The sequence below is a fragment of the Eleutherodactylus coqui genome, chromosome 1 (genome assembly GCF_035609145.1).
Source record: "Eleutherodactylus coqui strain aEleCoq1 chromosome 1, aEleCoq1.hap1, whole genome shotgun sequence".
Classification (NCBI taxonomy): domain Eukaryota; kingdom Metazoa; phylum Chordata; class Amphibia; order Anura; family Eleutherodactylidae; genus Eleutherodactylus; species Eleutherodactylus coqui.
In genome coordinates this window covers 312,025,951-312,045,134 of record NC_089837.1, presented here as the reverse complement: position 1 = coordinate 312,045,134, position 19,184 = coordinate 312,025,951, and the positions used below count along the sequence as shown (strand labels likewise).

The 19,184-nt window shown below is 46.1% G+C and overlaps 1 protein-coding gene across 4 annotated transcripts in view; it reads left to right on the top strand.

Annotated features, from left to right (window-relative positions):
• THRAP3 (thyroid hormone receptor associated protein 3) overlaps positions 1–19,184 on the top strand; it is a 71,704-nt gene continuing 52,520 nt past the window's right edge. For 3 of the 4 annotated variants that reach the window (XM_066574967.1, XM_066574969.1, XM_066574968.1), the window contains exon 1: positions 1–153. The gene's annotated coding sequence lies outside the window, so the exon portion shown is untranslated. The remainder of the gene's footprint in view (positions 154–19,184) is intronic. The other variant, XM_066574964.1, reaches the window with a different exon arrangement.

The following is a 19,184-nucleotide window of genomic DNA, read 5'->3' as shown; positions in this document are numbered from 1 at the left end:
CGGTCCGCGCCGAGAGGTCCGACTGTTGTCGCAACATTCCCTGAACGGCACTTCCCAGCATGCTCTGCGCGCGCAGCGGCTGGCGTCCGTGTTAGTACCTGGTTTCTGCACCGTGCCGGAGAGACGCGACGAGAGGCCGCTGGTGGAGAGCAGGTGAGCGGGGAGGGTAGGCCGGCCGTGCAGGTGAGGCTCCGGGCCTCTTAATAGCTGCGTCTTGTCTAATAGACGCCATTTTCCAGGCTGGTTGTGTTCCCGCCGGAACTCGCTGATAGAGGCCGGCCGTGGTAGTGTGTGTGCGCGCGGCAGGCTGTACTAGGCCATGCTGTGGTAGGAGCGGGCGGCTCGCGTTGCTACTGGTAACCGCACGTCTGCAGCTCTGGAGCAGGCCGCGCCGGCCGCTAGACTGCTGGTTACCCCCGGCCGTATTACTTACGTCCGCGGTTCTGGGCCTGCTGTGTAGATCCGTCCCCAAACTCCAGCAGGACTGGCGCGGCACGCTGCGCTACCCCATTGGGTGCCGCGGGAGGTCAGGGGAGGCGGCGGCCCTTTCGTTATAGGACGGAGCCTGCTTTATGTCTTCTTGCCCAAAACAAGGAAGCCTTGGTGGGAGCGGTCAGGGCGCCTACAGCCCCCACTAGGAGTGCACGGAGGAAATGCCGTATTAAAGCCGCAAGCGTCTTATTAAGTCGGTCCTAGGGGTCACACACAGGGCCTCACTTATCAAACCTGTAACAGTAGGGCGGCCCTCGGCCCCTTATCGACCAATCACAGCTCGGCTCTAGAGCTCATTATTTTTGCCCGTAGTACACATATAACACACTACTGTGCGGTGGATGGGGCGGTGAAGGTATCATTGATCCGATCACATTAGTGTGAAAGAGATGGCAGCATGCTCTGCTTCACCGCCTACCACGCAGCGTGAGCCCTATACTTGGGCAGTGATGTCCGTAGACAATAAATGGACTATGGGCATGGAATTAAAACAAAACGCACAACTCACACCGCACGGCGAGCCTGAGATCCGAGGTGATGGCTGACTCACACTGGTAATACGCTGCATGACCCACGCCGCGGTTTACCCATACAGTGGTGTGAATGAGCCCTTAGTTCTTCCAGAGCAGTAAGAGACTACAGCTGGGCTGTGATTGGCTGCTGTGGGGAGCAGGCCTTCTTCTAGTCTGTGTGCACACACTCCTGATGTGCTGCAGGCTTTGGTGTTTATCTTGAAAGGGCGAGATCTGCTGCTGATGTGCACCAAACGGACATGTGGCACCCCGTTAGACAGGAGAAGCAGAAACCAAAAATGGCCAGTGGCAGTATCACACCATATGCTAGGTGCACTCAGTGCGATGCAAGATTCCCCCATGGAACCGGGCCGGGAACAGTGCACTGAGCTCCCGTCCCCTCTGCACCCCTCGCCACTGTTTACAATGGGAGGGGTGGGATGGGGGTGGAGCTAAGTCCCACCCCTCCCATTGCAAATAGCAGTGAAGGGCAGAGAGGGTGCTGGAGCTCAGTGCACTGCTACTGGCCCGCCTCCTTCTCCTGCAGAAAGGGACTCTATATAACGTCCGGGCGTGAAAACCCAGCCGATGTATGGACGTGTAAATAAGCCCTGAGGGCGCATTCAGAAGATCGTATGTCGGCTGGGTTTTCACGCCCAGACGATATACGGCGTCACTCTCTGCAGGGGGAGGAAGCTGGAAGAGCCGGGAGCAGTGCTCTGAGCTCCCACCTCCTCTCCATCGCCACTATTTGCAATGGGACGGGCGGAACAGGGGCGGAGCTGTCTGGGAACTTAGCTCTGCCCCCTCCCATTGCAAATAGTGGTGAGGGGTGGAGAGGAGGCAGGAGCTCAGTACACTGCTCCCGACTCTTCCAGCTTCCTTCCCCTGCAGAGAGGGACGACGTATATCGGCTGGGCGTGAAAACCCAGCCGATATACGATCGTCTGAATGCGCCCTAAGGGCATATTCCTAAGATCCCATTGGGGACAAGAAAAATAAAAAAAAACCCTTCTTTCAGAGGGGTGAATGTGGCACAACCTTCAGACATAAATTACTGAACTTTGATAATTGGCGAAAGGATCTCTTTTTATTAATAAAAGCAGCATGTATTTCTTAACACGTTTTGAGGTACACAGATCTCTTCCTCAGGACTCGCTGGGGACACACTACGCTCTTGTCTCCACCAGTACATCCTGGTGGTGACTAGATACAATAATACCCATTTAATGTATATAAAGCCATGATGAAAAAGTAAACGACTTTAACTGTGATTAGTAGGATATAAAATATAGTTCAGAAAATTACCAAGTATTAGAGAGAAAGTAAAAGGGGGGGAATAATAAATATATGCATAATTATACCTGAAAATAACACTCGGGTCACTCGCATGAAAAATTGCAAAACACATTATAATACAGAATACTAATGAAGTCAAATTATGAATATTACATGTCAAATAATTGTGGTATAGAAAACCTATGATTTACAACTATATATCCTGATGCATGGCAAATAAACTTCTAAAAATGAAGCCCGTCTAAGCCCGGGCTCACACAGGTGGACTGAATTCCGCATGCAGGAGGCCCGCAGCGGATTGTGTTTCCTGTATTGCATATGACTGCGGTGGCTCGACGTTGGTTATTTGCAGTACAGTTTTTTTTTTAAATCAATATTTGTATTTCCTGTGTCGTCACTAAGCGATGACGTGGGTACCCACAGCCCATACGGAATGTTAATTGGATATAGGCTACGGGTTGGACGACCTGCGTTGACTTCAATAGAGTCTGCAGCAAAATAGAGCATGCTACGATTTTTCCTCCACTCACAGAATACGCAATTTGCATCTGCAAGTGTGAGCAAAAGAGTTAAAGTACATGCTTTTCACTGCCTGCGTTGGCAGCCGATTTGCTGTGGAGTCCACGGGGGTCATTTGGCTACAGATTCCACAGCAATGTCCGTCTATAGCATGCAATGCAAAATTATTCTTCCACGCACATGAGCGGAAATCACTTGCAATTTCAGCTCACGGAGAAAGAATTGCAGCGTGCTCTATTTTCGTGTGGGACTCGGACGGATGGCTTCCATTGCAGCCAATGGAAGCCGTCTGACCCACGGTGATTGCGACATGTCAATTTTGAAATTGCTGTGGATCTGCGTCATCAACAATGCAGCGATTTTATTATCCACGTATGGCATCTGCAAATCATTTAAAATCAAATCCGCAGGTGTTAAATGAAGTGTGGATGCCCCATGCTTCTCTATGGGCGGCTTGAATTGTGGATTACCCGTACAGATTTTGCAAATCAAATCTGCCTGTGGACATTAAGCATAAGGATTCTGCAGCAAATCCAGCCCATAGCATACTACGCGATTGCCCATGAGCGGAGATCAATTGCGATGTTCCTCTCGCGGGGAAGAAATTGCGCCATGCCACGATTTTGTGCCGGCTTCCATTGAAGTCCGTGGAAGCTGTCCGTCTGGCGGCCATTGTGAAATTCTCATTGCAGAATGGTTGTGGGAGTAGGGGCATCGCTATAGCATCAGCGCATCGTCATCTCTACTGGCACATCCACAGCAGAGAAGACACTGGAAAGGTACGCTGGATCGCCTGCTGGGCAATGGAATCCCACATATGGGGTCTGTTCATGTGCCGGCGGCCTAGATTGACTCAAAATTTGGTTCAGAAAATGCATGAATGCAAGTATTGTAGCAGTGTATGGATTAAAAATTGTCAGTCTGTGACAAAATCTTTATCAATATGAAGGAATTGAAAAAAAACTGCAAAACAAATAACTTCACATTTGTATATTTAAAAAAAAAGAATATATATTATAGCTGTTGATGGTATATGTACTGAAATAAATGAAATGCAGTATAAATAATCTTACTGTCTGGATAGCTGAAGATATTTTACCGAGAATTCTTTGGCACTGGAAAGAACTGTAGCGTTACTATACATGCCGGTTTTATTAATAAATTGAGATCCTTTTGGTAATATGTCTGAAGGTTGCGCCACATTCCCCCCTCTGAAAGTTTATTTTTTTGTTTACTTTTCCGCTATCATGTTATATAGGGTGGGCTGCACCTTCAAAGAACAAAGTATAAATAGCTTTTTTCATCATATCCTTGCAACAAAGCTCTTAGCTCCTATTTTTCCATTGCTTCAGCTTTTTTCTCCTATTTTTCCTCAAGATCTTATTGGGGGCTCAGTGTGTTATGTATCTAAAATCATTAACCTTTATAAATGTACACCCCCTTAAACATCCCATCCAGAGACTCTCTACCTTTGTTTTTTCCTTGTGGTTGAGCATGCTCAGTACATCCTGCCTTCACTTCTATGTAATTGCTCTGTCCTTGTCTAGCTCCCAGGGGAGCATGCACAGAGAAGATACTGTTCTCCTTCCTCTTGACAAAATGTTTTACCATTTCATATACACAGGTGTAGTACAGTTGGTCTTACTAGAACTGAGAGAGTTTTGCAGAGCTGCAGACCCCTCCCTTCTTGTTACTGAGTAAATAAAGCTGGGTGCTAACAAAGGGTTATTTTGCTCCAATTAACACATTCAGTGTACAGGTAGAGTAGTGCTACTAGTAAATCCATAAGGAAGGGAGACGATGCAAGTGCTTTTAGGAACGGGAGTTTCCCAGTTAAAAACACATAAAAAAGAAGGCGCATGTGGCGTCCTATAATGTTAGTAAGGAATTTGATTTAAAAAAACAAAACGTTAGATTGTAGGTTTACCCCTTTAACAAAAGTAGAGTAAGGCTGGGTTCACACGGGGAGTAAATCCTGCAGAAATCACGCAGAGGGACTGCAGTGGGACCGCAGAAATGCAGCTTCGCCACCTGCATGCCGCTGCGGCCATCTCTCATAGAAGGGAGAGAGGCCACAGCGGAGACGTTGATAAAATTGACATGCTGTGGCTTTGAATTCTGCGTGGCGTGTTAGTTTCAGCGTGGCATGCCCGCAACAGATTCTTTGCAGCATGTGGATGACATTTTTGCAAATCTCACCCACCTTGTTGCTTTATCCCAGGATAACAATTGTCGACGAAATTTCTGTGCAGAAAGTCTGCTTCGAAATTCCATGGCAATTCTGCCGCATGTGATCCCAGCCTAAAGGAAAGGTGGTGTAACTGTGCAGAGAACTAGTTCTGGAAGTATTTACACGCAGGCCAGCTGTCCAGTAAACACTGTAGTCATACTTAGTCATTTTTGTCCCCATGCAGATGCAGCAGTAAGTATAGAAATGTGACATTGTATGTCTACACAACCTTTTTGATTGTCTGTTGTTTTTTTGCAGGATAAGGGCACATTCAGACGACCATATATTGGCCGCGTTTTCACGCCGGCCGATATACGGCGTCCCTCTCTGCAGGGGGAGGAGGCTGGAAGAGCTGGGAGCAGTGCTCTGAGCTGCCGCCCCTTCTCTGCCTCCTCTCCAGCCCCCTGCACTATTTTCAATGAGAAGAGGTGGGATGGGGGCCTCCTCTCATTGCAAATAGTGCAGGGGGGTGGAGAGGAGGCAGACAGGGGGAGGGAGCTCAGAGCACTGCTCCCGGCTCTTCCATTTCTGCGGTCCCACTGCAGTCACTCATTTTCTGTCACGCGGCCCTCCGTATGAAAATTATTTCCACTTCCTCTGACATCTTGCCTGCGTTTGCTACTTCCTCCTCTGTCCATAGCCTCCCAACATCCTCTGAGCAGTGCATGATGGGAGGACAGGGGAGGAAGCACTGCGCTGTATTGCTCATGAACAGTTCAGAGTACCAGAAGTTCCTGTCTGTCGGCTTCACTGTGAGTGATAGGGAGGTTGGTGCTGGTAAGTTGTAGGTCCTGTGAGATGTGGGCGGAGCTACAGCGCTGGCCAGTAAACAAGAAGTGATGCATGTAGACACAGCGGCAGACTGGTGGCTGCACGGGACGAAGGAGGAGCACCAGAGTGGGAGATGAGATACAGGTTGCTGCTAATTAGCTATGCCTCCTACATAACAGCATTTTTGGAATCTCCATTCTGTGCCCAAAAAACACCCTTAGCGCAGATCTAAGTGAAACCTAAGGGCCCATTTACACTTAGCTTTAGATTCTCTGAATGGCAGGAGTCTAAACTAGAACTGTTCAGTGTAAATGCCTGCAATAGCTGAACGTTAATTAGTTTGTTTGGAAAATCAGACATTCAGCCTGTGTACTATGAATTGAGGTGGGAGAGTTGGAAGGATCCCATACCCTCTCTGCCTCCATTCACTGAGCGACAATTGCTCCTATGTAGAAGCACAGGAGCGATTCACTGGGAAGGCTGTTAGGCCCAACAATAGTCCTGTGTAGAAGGGCTCTAAAGTGATATCTGGGTGTTGACAGATGGTTGTCAAAGGTTTAGGTGGGGTGATTGCTCCCACACAGTCTCACATTGTTCTTATTGACAAGATGAATGGTAGCACCCAGTTCTAAGAAAAGCTTATCCACAATTATCTCATGGGAATAAAGTATTTGCTGAAACAAACAAGTTAGGATAGCTAACAGTTCCATTTACACTTGAAAGAGTCCAAAAAACCAGATGCCTTTTTTTTTTTAGTAACTATAATGCACTTTTTTTCTCAATAGAAATGAACATAAAATAAGTTCCACAATTGCAACACAATAAAGTGTGTTAAAGTGCTCCTGTTAACTAATAATATAAGGCCACCATCACACAGGTTGTATTCACTGTGGGCTTTCTGCAGCAGGAAACTGTAGCCAATATGCATAAAATCCACAAATAAATAATAATCTTTATTTGTATAGAGCCAACTTATTCCGCAGCGCTTTCAAGCATGGGACAAACACAGACAACACAACAATTACATGTGATATACAGGGGATACAGGGGGGAGGGGATGAGGCATGGGGGAGCACAGGCAATACGAGAATTACATGTGGAAATCAGTTATTAAAAAGCAAAAGGGATGGGGGTGCATGGGTAGAGGGGTAGAGGTCTAGTTCGGCAGGGTGGAAGGTGCGGGCGGACTAGGTCAGGAGATTTGGTATGCCTCCCTGAAGAGGTGAGTTTTCAAGGCGCATCTGAAATTTCATGCATCAGTGATTGTCAGGATGTCTTAGGCCTCATGTCCACGGGGAAAATCAGGCCCGCTCTGGATTCTCCATGGAGAATCTGCAGCGGGTCCCTCCTGCCCCGCGGATATGAGCGCTGAAAATAAGAATAAATCAGAATTAACTCACCTCCCACACGCTCCGGATACTTCCTTCGATGCGGCGTCATCTTCTCTGCGTCGCGGCCGGATCTTCTTTCTTCGGCCCGGCGGATGCGCAGGATGACGTCGGTGACGTGCCCCGCGCATGCGCCGTCCCGAAGCAAAATGATCCGGCCGCGACTGAGAGAAGATGGCGCCGAGGCGAAGAGAAGAAACGGAGCGGGTGAGTAAAATCTGATTTTTGTCTCCCGCGGATCCGGACGGCTTCCATAGGCTTCAATAGAAGCCTGCGGGAGCCGTCCCCGCGGGAGACCCGCACGAAAATGGAGCATGGTCCAGATTTTTTCATGCTCCATTTTTTTTTAAAATCACTTTTATTGACCATCCGCGGGTATTTATCTACCTGCGGGTGGTCAATGCATCCCTATGGGGCGCGGATCCGCGGGCAGGAGAAGAGTTAAAATCTGCTGCGGATTTTAATTCTTCTTTTGCCCGTGGACATGAGCCCTTAGGGTAGAGCGTTCCAGAGGATCGGTGCTGCTCTGGTGAGGTCCTGGAGGCGAGCATGTGAGGTTAGTACTAGAGGGGTGTTTAGTCTGAGTGTGTTAGCGGATCGGAGTGTGCGGGCTGGGTGGTGTACGGACAGGAGGGAAGCGATGTACGGTGGTTTGGTGCCATGGAGAGCTTTGTGGGTGAGGAGTTTAAACTTAGTTCTGCAGTGGATGGGCAGCTAATGCAATGACTGGCATAATGCAGAGGTGTCTGAGAAACAGATAGATAGAAAAATGAGTCTAGCTGTCGCATTTAGTATGGATTGGAGTGGAGCACGTCTAGTGTGGAGAAGGCCAATGAATAGCGAGTTGTAGTAGTCGAGTCGGGAGTGGATGAGGGCGACAACGAGTGGCTTTAGCGTGTCCATGGTGAGAAACGGTCGGATTTTAGCAATATTTCTGAGGTGCATGTTTGGGCCAGAGAATAGATGTGTGTGTGTGTGTGTGTGTGTGGGGGGGGGGGGGGGGGGGGGGGGGTTAAATGGTACAGATTTGGCAGCATTTTAAATTGCTGATCTACTGTGTATTCTTAAGGGGTTTTCTAGAACTAAAAAACATTGAAAAGGAATAAAAATGGAATACTTGTCGCTTCCTGCCTAATGCTGCAGTCCTGGTGCCTGTTGAACGGAGCCTGTTGATCATGTGCCATTCATTTTCTACGTGACCACTCAGCCACCCACAAGCTATAGCGACAAATCTCCCCATTGAGCATCAATGGGGGACATGGGGGTACCTGTTTTAAGATAGACCTGGCACTGTCATGGTTTCCATTCAGAAGTATAATGGGTATAAGAAACTTAATGCAATCTTTCATCTTGTCACAGAAAGTGTTAATTGATGTTCCACAGTATGTAACACCCTGAACTGGTGTTTACTGCTAGTCCCAGCTGTCTGACATTGCAAACTACAGTCAGTAGTAGAAGAAGCCAAAGAAAATATTTACGTTACCACAATCCATTTAAGAATGATGGACTTTAAAATACTTGCCCCCTTTTAATTCATCTATATAAAATACACCTATATGACGCTGTTCAAATGATCACATGTGAAGGTTCATCTAGTAATTATCACATAAATCTTGTTTCATGAGTATAAAGTTCTCCTACTGGCAATCTTGTGAGCCCGGCCTTAGGCTGGGTCCTCATGGGACGAAATCTCGCGGCTTGGCCGCACACAAAAAAATGCGGGATAAGCGCAGCCGCAGGCTTTGAAGCGGTTTGCCGCCTGAGCCTCCGCTTTGGCCATCTCTCCCCATAGAGAGGAGAGAGGCCGCTGCAGAAATGGGGAAAAAAAGAATTGACATACCGTGTCTTTGTTTTCCGCTTGGCATGTCCGTTTCGGTATGGATTGGCCGCAGCATGTGGACAAGTTTTTTTTTTTTTTGCAAAATCTCGTCCACGTTGCGGGCTAATCCCGGCATTAGGAGCCGCGGGCGGAATTGCCGTGTGGACATTCCACGCAGCAGTCCGTCCTGTGTGAACACAGCCTTATTCTGAAATGCTGCGAGTTTTCAGAAAAGAACACACTTTGAAAAGCCACCTCCCCCTCACCAGTTATCTGCCTCTCTCCTCCAGTCTGCTCAGTTTGCAATGGGAGGGGGCGGGGCTGGTGCTAAGCTATGCTCTGTCCCGCCCACTCCCATTGCTGGCTGTGGACAAGGGGAGGAGCGGGAGCTTAGCTCTGCCCACCCCCTCCCATTGCAAATTGCTCGAAGGGGAGGAGAGAGAGGGAGAGAGAGGGAGAGAGACAGAGCCAGTGGCAGGGAAGGGGGGGGGGGACTGCTCAGATGGAAGCCTATATTGACCGTCCCTTAAAATGTCGTCCGATATACTCGTGTAAATAAGCCCTAATAGTGCATTCACCCATAGCAGCCTTCATTGTAAGGATGAAATTTGATGTGGACCTCTGTTAAAATGGGCACTGTGTATAAATCTGCCCCATGTGAACATGATCCCAATCTGTTTCAAACAAAAATTAAGTAACGCTAAGGCCTCATGTCCACGGGCAAAATATGATTTAAGATCCGCAGCGGATCTCCCGCATGCGGATCCGCATCCCATAGGGATGCATTGACCACCCGCGGGGTAGATAAATACCCGCGGATGGTCAATAAAAGGGATTTTTAAAAAAATGGAGCATGAAAAAAAATGGACCATGCTCCATTTTCGTGCGGGTCTCCCGCGGGGACGGAGACCTAAAATAGGAATTTAAAAGTATTTACCATCCGGAGCGGACCGGGAAGGTCTCCTCTTCCTCACGGCCGGATCTTTCTTGCTTCGGCTCAGCGGATGTGCCCGGTGCATGCGCGCGGCACGTCGACGACGTGCCGCCGGCGTGAGGAATTCATCCGCCGGCCGAAAAAGAAGATCCGGCCGTGAGGAGCAGCAGACCTTCCCCGCCCGCTACGGATAGGTAAATTCTTTTAAATTCTTATTTTCAGCGCTCATGTCCGCGGGTCAGGAGGGGCCCGCTACGGATTCTACATGTAGAATCCGTAGCGGGCCTGATTTTCCCCGTGGACATGAGGCCTAAGGAGAATTAAAAAAACTGCTCAACTTTCTTTTCTAGAAGCCTCTGGACCTGAATCAGTTTTTAGGTGTTTAGTTTGTTACAACATAGGTTCGGTTGTACACGATCCCTGCTGCTAATCTGTATAGGACAGTTGTTGTGGTCACAGTCTTGTGCCTCTCTCACACGGGAGGTTTTTTAAATCTTTTACAGCATTTATTCCGTCATTTCTAACGCCCTCTACATCGAACACTGTGTTCTATTTTTCGGCATTGCAGCGCTTTTTAACTCTCCACACCACTGGTTACAATGATGGGGTGCATTAAAAACTACGTTTTAAAACGCCGCGTTTAAACAAACTCCTGTGTGAGTGGCTTTTTGCTCCTAAACTATAAAATATAGTGGCCAAATAGAAAAAAAATTGTTTCCAAATTTCTATACGTATGACTGTTATAATACGTTAAACTTGCATGTACTGCCCGCATCTTCCACCTTCCGTTCAGTTAAAGGGAACTAGCCAAAGGGAACTAGCCATGAGAAGCTCAGCTGTGGCAGCAGTGCAGGTACTCCAGTTCCAGCATGTCTTTCAGAGGTTATAAATCTTATCATCACCTCTGGTACTCTAAAATGTCATGGATAATTCACAGCATTTGTGCTGCGTTCGGGCTTTGTTAACATAGTAATGCTATATGGATGACCCTGTACGATGATACCTAGTCTCTATGGGCAATGCTTTAGGGCAGGGTACCTCCATACCTCCCACAGAATCTGTGGAGTTAATATTACGGTAAAATTGGAGGTACCTTATGCGACCATAAATGTCTATGGACACGGATCTAGAATACTTCAGTGTAGCAGAGTTCTTGCAGATTATCACCGTGCCATGATGGTAATGTCATGCTGGCCTAAAAGATAAGTGTACAGTTATTTGATCTTGTATATCTTATCCTACCTCAGTACATGAATTCACAGTAATGTAAGTAGTGCAAAAATCTGACAGAACTTCATATAAATAATCTCGGCGCCATAGTCGGTGCACTTTTTTAAACATCTTGAATGGTTGTTAAATCCCAGCTGCTTGGCGCTGACAACTGAAATATGTTTGTATTGATGCGTTTGCAGCTGCTGTTGACAAAATGTATTTTTTTTTGAGGATATCTGGGTAATTTAAATGCAAATCCTTGTATAAGGCTGGCTGTACACGAGTGTAATTCCTTGTATGCTGCTAGCATGTGACAGTCGTGCAGTTTTCAGTAGGTACACGGTGATATTGCGTCTTTGCTGCGGCCCGCCAATTGCAATGCACTGTAATGGCGTGTATGTGGGCGTAATACGCAGCAAGATATGCAATCTTTATTGCACGCGTATTTCATGCAATATGTGTATGGGATCCCATGGCAGATTTGTACAGCATATTTCACGCACTGGATACACTGTAAAAATACGGTCCTATGAAGTGGCCCTGGGTTCACACAGGGCGGATTTGCTGCGGTTCTGCCGCAGCAGATCCGCCCGCGGCCGCTAATCTCGGGATTAGCCAGCCATGTGGACGAGGTTTCTCAGAAACCTCGTCCTCACGGGACGGCTAATCCGCTGCGGTAAATCCGGTTGAAACCGTGGCTGCGACCGCCGCAGCCGCGGTTTCAACAGAAGCAGCATGTCTGTTTACATTCGGATTTTTGTTTATTTATGTTACGGCCGCGCTGTCCTCTATGGGAGAGCCGGCCGCAACGGAAAAGCATGCGGCAGGACCGCTTCAAAGCCGCGGCAGTTCTCCCGGCGGAAATCTCGCGGTTTTTGCTGCGGCCAGACCGCGAGATTTCCGACGGGAATACGGCAAGTGTGAACCCAGCAGGGTGCTTTTCACATGTGGTTTAAAAATAAAAAAATCTTTCAAATTAGCATGTGATTTGCATGTGCTAATTCTATGGTGTTCATGGGTAGGACTGTGTCCCTTCTATGTTCCTTTCACATTGGCTGTAACTTTCCATGTGGCTGCTCCTGCGGGCAATCAAATACATTGGCTTGCACTACTTTGCTCACCCTTGCGTGTTTGCATTGCATATTAATACAGTATGTTCTATTCATATTGCTCTCTATGGGAGCATAATCAACGCTGTCTATATGCAATTACATTGCATTTGGGCGGCATTTATACTCGCCATTGCAAATCGACATAGCGGAAAATTTAAATGGAAAAAGGAACCAGAAGACTGCGCAAGGCAACGTGTGTGAGATATTCTGCCATATGTGGCGATGGGTCGGATCATGCCGCCTCAACAGCGTTAAAACGCTGCGTGACTAAAGGAGGGTTGTTTCCATTGTTCTCTGCAGCTGGAGTCCCAGTGCTCTCCTCTGCCTGCAGTCACATGACAGGAGGTTGAATACCTACCCACCAATCTGGAAGTACAGAGAAGCCATATCAGGGAGGGGGCGAAGGAAGAAGCAGATCAGAGTAATTCTGAAGTAAAAGTTCAAATACAAGTGCTGTGAATTAGTATGACATGTTGATTTGGCCACTTTTAAAACTGAGTCATTGTGGGAGGGACCTCCCCTTTTCTAAAGGTTAACACTAATTGGGTTCAAAGTGTGAAGTTCTGCCTCCTATCAAATGCTTCGACAGAATCAGGAGCATGCAGAGTTAAATGGTGGATTCACTTTTATATACCGGTTTTAAGACATTCAATGCATTTCACTTCAGCGAGCTCTGCCTCGGGAGACTAATGCCTCTAAATAAACTCGGTACGTCTCTGGCTGTCCATGCTCCAGACAGGCAGATATAGGCCAGTTATGACCTGGTGGAGATTTTTGTTATAATTTACGCCACTTTCCAGCTACTTCTGCTAAGCCCCGCTCACTTTGTTTTTTTTTAATATTAGGAAAGGTGGCGAGGATGGTGCCAAAATTCACTCCTTTGATTTTACGATTTTCTTTTTCAAACATGATTTCTGCAAAAAAAATGTGGCTTTCTTTATGCCTGAATAAAATTCATCTCCAAAATTGAACATTTAATAAGTCCTGAAGCTCCAGAGATATTTATTGGTACTTTCTGAGTTGTAGATGTCAAGTCTTTTCAGTAAAGAACAATGATATGGCTTTACATAAACAACTATTGTCTGTGCGCCCCATGGACTAATCAAACATCTGAAGGCTGTGTACTTTTCCACAGAGCGATTGTTGTTCAGCTGTTCCATTTCATAGTTGCTGAAGTGCACACCTCCCTGCAAACTATTTGGCGAGTCATTGAAAGACAACCATTGCCGTTTTACATCCATCAACTAGCGACAATTTTAGGTGTGCTAAAGCAATGCAAGTAGAGAAAACTAGAGAAATTCTCGCTCGTCACCGTGTTGCTGGCTTTTATACAGAACTGTTGCTCTATCAAGCTACTATTTTAATGTTGGTTTCCCCATGTAAAGCCACAGTTTTAATTCCTTATGGACATTACCTTTTATATTATATCAACACAGTAGTGTGAGAGCTCAGTTTTTGCGGGACAATTTTTGAGTACATAAGTTTACACTTTTTTCATGTAGAGGAGGGTGACTAAAAACACAATTCACAATATGTGTGACTTTTTCTGACTCAGTTTACTATACAGGATAAATAATGTCACTTTGGTAGATCAGGCTTTTATGGGTACAACAATAGCTAATGTGAGGTGTTATTTATTTTTTTTGTTATTTTTTTCTTTTACGTTTTTTTAGTTACTATAGAGGACTTGGACTTTGATACTTGGACGTGATACTTTGATTGCTTCTGCAGTATGTTATAATACCATATCATTATGTTATACTGAGATCTGTTGCATTCTATCAAGCCACACCATGGCCTTAGCTTCATAAGCAATCTGCAATGGTAGCCCTGGGGGTCTTCAGAATACCCTCAGCTGCCATGACAACTGAACGGCACACTGCTATCTGATCGGCACACTGCGATCTGGTCAGGGAATTTAAATGCCTTTGTCAGAATTGGCAACGATTAAAGACGGTGAAAGCTGATCACGGCTATTGCAGGCAGGTGTTAGCTGTCATAGCCGTTCCTGGTCCATACAAACCCCAAACCTCCATGACATAACTGTAGGTCACAGAGCATTAAGGGGTTAAAGTGGTGCTGATTCTTTTCTATTATCAGGATCAGGCACAGGTCCCAGAGGTTAGACGTCCGCCCACCCATGATAGTGATGGCATGTCCCTCCTATTACCTCCACTTTATAAAATGGGATTGATTCCTTATGTATGTGAATAAGTCTGTGTGAATTGTTTGTTGAGAAGACTTGGGAGGATCAGTCACGGTGCGTTTAAAAGCTATCATGGCATCCAAAAAGAGTGTGTAATGTGAGGGTACATCAAGGACTTCTAATTATGGTGGAGTTTCTTCTTTTAAACACAGAAATAGTCTTTTAATTACGTTTACAGATGTCTTCATTAAATCTGCTTAAAGAGAACGTCAGCAAGATCATTCCACTTTGACTGCGCAAATTATGACTTGGTTTATAAATGTAACTCTCTTGTGGTGCTGCGTCTAGAAGCAGCAGGTTTCTACACTAGCTAACATATATGTTGTCAACAATAGTTGAAGGCCAGGAATACCACTTAGATTTTCCAGAACAGTGTAATAATGAAAGCCAGGTTTTTGTGGTTGTGGACATAAAGGCTAGACTTTTTCTATTAGAATATGTTGTGTTTTTAACCAGTTAAGAACCAAGTGATGTAAATATCCATGCTTTAATCCCCACATATAGGAAAAATACTGCCAGGGGTTAAAGCTTCTGCAATCAAGAAAGAGTAGGTTGGGTGCTCGGCTGTAGCAGACAGCTGAGGACCCAGAGGAGAAGACAGAAGTGGTTTCTAATCGCTTATGCCTTTTATTTGCAGGCTATATAGCGTTCAATGTGCACTAAGTAGGGAATGAAGGAAGCGTTAGTTCCTATAAGACCCACCGTCAGGTGATTGCTGATGACCCCTGGGATGGAAAAGCTACGTGGTCTTGGCAGATCTTAGTCCAGCTCGCAGTGACCGTCACCAAAAAAGACAGCAAAAATAATTTTTGGAGCCTAAAAAACCACCACAAATTGCTGAAAAGTGCTCATCTAGGACTGAAACTCTGGTCCTTAAGAGGTTAACAACTTGATTTGAAGTTGCACTACTTCTAGGTCCTTTTGATTACGCAATTTTTCCTTAAGTTTGGTTTTGTGCATAAACAAATGGGAAAAATCAAAGTATGTTGGTCGCTTAGATTAGATCACTTATTTTTTTCCTGAATGCAACTGTAAAAGTAACAGCTGGAATTACTATAGATGAGTCACTCTTTCATGGGGCTCGTTGTAGGCATCCAAAATCCCCATCAGTGCTCACATGCTGAATAGTGGCAGGAGTGTGTGTATGGATAGGGGTGAGTTGAATCCCAGCAATGTCTGTATAACAGGGAGAAACCAGCAAAACCTCGCAGGAAGTGTTGTCATTAGGAAATAGTGGGGTAACTGCCTGCGGGCTTCTTCACACAAGCGTAGGCGTTTTTATGGCCGCCCGGCCGTGGCATTAAATCTCGTGAATGAAGAAATGACGCAATCAACTCCGGAGCATAATTGGCGTTTTTCTTCGTCCATTCACACAGCCAAGTGCAATGTAGTGAAAAAATACACCGCAGCCCGGTAATCCCTCAGCATAAATCCTAGGAATGACTTCAAATGCCTTCATAGAGGCACCTGTAATCTTTTTCCTGCGTCAGACGCTACTAAACTCCCTACCCGTCCTTCTTTTTCCAGCTCCTATAGGAGTCTATGGGAGCTGCCGGCGTATATTCGTCGAAAGATAGAACCAGAACTATCTTTTCTGGCCGCACGTTAAAGCGCCCGCTGATTTCGGTTGCGTATGTGCTATTCTTTCTGGTGCAATGTTTTTATGCGCCACAAAATCGCCATTGTGAACAAATGCATTGGAATCCAATGCCTCAGATGGTCGGGTTTTTTTGGCCAGGTGTGAAAAGGTGGCTGCATAAAAATGCTTGTGTGAATAAAGCCTGGAACTGGAGTGTCATAATCACTGAGGTATTAAAAACATTTTTTAAATATACTCCGTTGGTAGTTCTCTCTGCATGTCCTCCTTTTCTAGATCATTGCTTGGCCTCTCATTAAACTGCGGAAGCATCGGATCCTCAGCTTTGTCTGCATGAAGTCAGAGATTCCATCGCAGATCTGGCACAGAATACTGCAGCATGCAGTGCTTTTTCCTCCGGCTGAAAGCTGAGCGGAAACTCAAACAGACCCCATTATAGTCAATGGGATCCATTTGGCGCTTTTTGACTCCTTCCTCAGACAGCCGTTTGGCCACGGGGATTCCCCTTTCCTGCACCTGGAATGGAACATGAAAGCAGAACCCTGAGCGCAGATATGAAACCACCCTAATGCCGCTTTCACACAGCTGTGAACATCACGCAAGATTTCTGCATTGCAACACGCATTATTATAAACCCATTCGTTTGAATGGGGTCACATACATAAGCGGGTTTTTTTTTGTCTGTGCTTTTTTTTAATCTTTCTTTTCTCCTGAAAAATCCTAGCTTTGGGCGTTCCATTGGAATGCGTTGTCCATTGTTTTCAATGGGGTCAGAAAAAAACGTCACCCGGCATGCAATATGCATGCAGATGCGATGCTATGTTTCCCATTGAAAACAATGGGAGACACTTGCCAAACACAACTGTAGTGAAATGATGGGAGGTATTACTGACACAATAAGGACTCCCATCCGTGTGTCGAGTGCAATATTGGGCTGAGTTTCACGGTCCGATATGCTCTTCCGGTGACACTAGCCTTAGAAATGATTTGCGCATAGTTAATGTATGTGAACAAGGTCCTATTAAGCTGCAGCTGGCTAGTTTCAGTATCGTGTTTTGTCTTATGACAAGTGTTTACAGTTGTCTTATTTCCAAGCAAAGTGCTCGATGGCCTTGGAGGTGTGAAACCTTCTCAGCGACAGCTGTGGTTCAGAGCTCAACCAGCCTTGTAGGTCTGTAAATCTACATAGGAAAGTATTGGCCCATTTCAGCCTCACAAGTGAAGAGTCATACTGCTGGCACATGATTCTGAGACAAGCAAGTGTAAACTAGCTGACTGTAGTCAGGAAGACTTTATTATTGCTAAAGATGTCATTGATACCATTTAATTTCTCATAGTGTGAAAAGGCACAGTTCTTGTATCTAACATACTAGGTTCAATTTTGTAAACTATGCCATCATGTGTATTTAAAGGGAGTCTGTCGGGTTGGACATGTTGTCCAAACTGCAGGCATCCTAGTATAGAGCAGGAGGAGCTGAGCAGATTCCCCAATATAGAGCTTTTATCCATTTATGTCTCTCTACATTCTGAGCGGAACAGTCCAGTGGGCGGTCCTTTTCGTGATTGGCAGCTGTGTATGACTGTACATACAGGGGCAGCTGTCAATCACCGGCAGCTCCGCCCATTGGACTGTATCATTGTGTATAATAAATGCTTAAAGGGGTTGTCCCGCGGCGAAAGTGAAAATTTTTTTTTTCACTTACCCCCGCATTCTGCCCTGTTAAAAAGAAAGCATGGGTTAGTTTTTAAAAAGCACATTGCGCTTACCTGCATCAGCGTTCTGCAGCTTCTCCTTTTCTTCTTGTGAAGATGGCGCCGCTGGTCTTCTCCCACGGTGGAACGCAGGTCTTCTCCCATGGTGCACCATGGATTTTCTTCTCCTTCCTTGCGTTCCATTGCCGATTCCAGCCTCCTGATTGGCTGGAATCGGCACACGTGACGGGGCGGAGCTACGATGACGACGCGGTGACCAGCTCTCTGGCACGAGCGGCCCCATTCACCAGCCAGAAGACCGGACTGCGCAAGCACGTCTAATCGGGCGATTAGACGCTGAAATTAGACGGCACCATGGCGACGGGGACGCTAGCAACGGAGCACGTAAGTGAATAACTTCTGTATGGCTCATAATTAATGCACGATGTATATTACAAAGTACATTAATATGGCCATACAGAAGTGTATAACCCCACTTGCTTTCGCGGGACAACCCCTTTAAAGAACACTGCATGTTCTATTTTACTGTATATTACGCATGATAGAGCCATATTGTTCTCTATGGCTGCTTACCAAAATGCTGTAGAAATACAATGTCGTTCTTTGTTGTGCACATCAACTGGCTGATAATACAGCAGGTGGCCACCTGCTGTGTAGGGATCTCTAGCTCCTTCATTCTCGGGATAGGGGGGGGGTTGTCCCACAAGTCAGACTCCATCCCCCCAGCAAATGTGTTTTGGAGCAAAATACATAAAATGTGTAAATCCATTCAGAGTCTTGCTAACAGTTTAGTTTATCTTGCGCAATTTGATCTAGCACAATTTTCTTTCTCCCTTCTTTTCGACTTAGTTTTCCCTTCCCTAGCAGACCCAGCTGCTGTAAGCACACTTGTGTGTGCCTGCCTAATTATGCTCCTATTACTAAGGTCACTGTGCATCCTTGACATGGAGGATTCGGTGTATTCATCATGTCCTTTGAAGGGAAGTTATGGTAATGCTTAAAGGAAACTGGTCACAAGGTTTCCCCTTACCACACCATTCCCACCACGTTATCGGACACGCATTTCTAAATGTATATTTATTACTACTCAGTAGTCCAGCATACTTTGTTAAAGTAGTTTATAGCACTGTATGATAATTATCTCTCAGCAGTCTGGTGGGTATATCTGGACCTCGAGAGCTGCAAGTGGTATTCATCCTTGCTACATGCTATGTGAAGTCTTCCTGTATCAACGGCCTTGGCGGTGACGTCAGCGCTAGTTTAGTCGTTTACCCGACTGTCGGGCCTTTAGAATATTCTCACTGGACTAGTGAGATAATTAACATATGGTGGGGGAATCCTAGAAACGACTTTAACAATGGTATGCAGGACTGTTGAGCA